This window comes from Cebus imitator, unplaced genomic scaffold (genome assembly GCF_001604975.1).
Source record: "Cebus imitator isolate Cc_AM_T3 unplaced genomic scaffold, Cebus_imitator-1.0 Scaffold156, whole genome shotgun sequence".
NCBI classification, from domain to species: Eukaryota; Metazoa; Chordata; class Mammalia; order Primates; family Cebidae; genus Cebus; species Cebus imitator.
In genome coordinates, this window is record NW_016107471.1 from 4,442,405 (window position 1) to 4,445,062 (window position 2,658).

A 2,658-nucleotide genomic window follows, 5' to 3' on the forward strand; every position below is an offset into this window, starting at 1 on the left:
ATCCTATCTGTCTCTATATTCAGCCCCTAGTATGTATTACTGACACTAGATATCTGAAGTACCTGAAACTTTTTCCTGGCAAACTGAATGTATTATTTCTCCAGAAAACCTCTTCCTCTTGAATCTCCCTTTCCTGTTTATGACAGAGTTATTGTCCTATTCTCCCAATCTTCTTTGACTTTGCTTTTCTGTTCTCCCTTACGATAAATCTAAAAATTGTTAAGGTTAGAGTTATATTATCTTCCTACATTTATCAACCCTTTTCTTCTGTAATTATTAAGAAATATCTTACATATACATTAAATATTAGAAAAATATAACAAATATCTGTATTTCTTTTTGTATGTGTGGTCAGATCTTAATCCCTTGATGTGTTTGATTCAGGTTTATTTTTCTATTTTAAATAAATTATAGCTTTAAAAGTTGAAAACTTCTATGTAGACTTCTCTCTATATATTTTTCTGATCACACACCCATCCTTTTATCTCTTGAGTACCTGCTTTCCTGAGTTTGATGTTTATTATTAATTTTCTTTATTGACAAATATGTAACATTGGCTTATATATTTTAAATTTTTATATAAATGATATGACATTGCATATACCACCTGAATTTTTTCACATGAAATATTTTTAAAATTTGTTCCTGTTGATACTGATATCTCTACTTTATTAGTTTTGATATGTCACGATATAAACAGAACATCATTTTTCCATTTGAATTTTAGAGAATATTTAGATTAATTCTAATTTTTAAATGTTGAAAAATGCAACAATATTCTTATAAATGTCACATTGTGCAGATGTATTAAAGTTGTGTATAGTATCTACTAGTAGTAAAATCTGTAGAGTATAGATATGTTAGTTTTCAGTTTTTCTAAGCTTTTGCCAACTAACCTTAGAGCGTGGTTGAATCTATTTTTAAATCCTGTAATTAATAAGATTTCCATTGCCCCTCAACCTTATTAAGAACTACAACTGTTATTAAGAATTGTTTTGCTGGGCATGGTGGCTCATGCCCTTTAATCTTAGCACTTTGGAAGGCTGAGCCAGAAGAATTGCTTGAGGCCAGGAGTTCAAGACCAGCCTGGGCAACATAGTGAGATCCCCATCTCTTAAAAAAATAAAATTAAATTTAAAAAAAAGATAGCCAGGCACAGTGGCATGTTCCTGTAGTCCCAGCTACTTGGGAGGCTGAGGCAAGAGAATCACATGGAGTTCTAAGCTAAAGTTAGCTATGGTCACACCCTTTAACTCCAGCCTAGGGGACAGAACGTGACCCTGTCTCAATAAAATAAAATGAAGCTGTTTTAATTTTTGCCGTTCTACTAGATGTAAATGATATCTGTATTTCCCTGATTACTGATGAGATTGGAACATGCTTACTGGACATTTTGCTTTTCTTTTTGCAAATTGCTATTCGTATTATTTGCCCACTTTTAAATAAAGCTGATGCTTCTTAGATTATTTTCTTATGACATTAAGAATCTCTTTACATTATATGGTCATAAAATAATGATAATTAGAAATAACATTTATGGAGTGCTAATTAGTTGTTATAGACTTAAAAATGTTTTATATTTATTAGCACATTTCATGGACACTAATTCTATTTTGGTTACATATGATAAAATATAATTTGCTTGACTACTGCCTTGTTATGTACAGAATATATTCACTTTTGCATATTTAAATTTCTTAGCCTATTTACTTTATAATTTATTATACACAGCTCCCTAATGAGTATGAGGAAGGATGCCTCCAAACCCACACCTTCTGGGATCTAGGTAGGCCATGTTTTAGATCTGAGTACTAACACAGCCACTGATTGCTCCTGCCAGTGAATCGAGACCAGTAGATACATCGAGAACTCTAGCACTCCAGGACAGGAGCTGTGTCAGCATGTTACTCTAGTGTCGGCTCAAAATTAGGTTTTGAATGTTTATTCTGGCATATAGTAGCACAAATTTAATTTCATAAGATTCTTTTCCTTTCTCCATATTGAATCTCCACATTCAGATTCTTAACTATCTCATTGTTACTTCTGCAGATGGTAGTTCTCCCTCTTGCTTGATATAGTTATTAAGCAATCTTCATCTTTCATTAGTAATATTCATAAACATTCTCAGGTAAAAGCCTCCTATTTTGACCTATTGTCAGTATGGCAAATTCAAAGTGTGTTAAGCTTAAATACATGACTATAGCATGCCCGGCATGCATGTTTAGACTCATCTACTCTTTGTCCATTTTGTGATCTGTTCCCAAGATCACATAGCTTATGGCAACTTATAGTTTATTGTAGGACACCTGCATGCCTGCCCAGTTATTTGCTGACTGTGGCTAGATAGTGTCTTCAGTTTTTTGACATGTGGTCCATCCCAAAGAAAAGCTAACAACATGGCAGTTTGATTCTTTAAAGCTATTGAGGAAAACAGTCTCTTCACAAGGCTAAAAGCTAAAAATTTTAAATGACATTTATTTAGTAAACAGCACTTGTTATTTATTGTCTTTCAATAAACTGAGAACTTCCTAAATGCACTGCAGTGTGGTGTGTTTAGTTGCTAATGGATAAACCAGACATGACCTTTTATGTGCTATTATAAAGAGTAACATAGGCATATAGTCACATATATCTCATCACCTTTATTACATTCTGTTG

The 2,658-nt window shown here is 32.7% G+C and overlaps 1 non-coding gene across 1 annotated transcript; it reads right to left on the reverse strand.

The window, feature by feature from the left end:
* Positions 1–1,791: 1,791 nt before the first annotated feature.
* LOC119473411 lies at positions 1,792–1,920 on the reverse strand. Its single transcript, XR_005202620.1, has one exon. It is a non-coding gene; the product is annotated as a small nucleolar RNA SNORA3/SNORA45 family (small nucleolar RNA).
* Between the last annotated feature and the right edge of the window lie 738 nt (positions 1,921–2,658).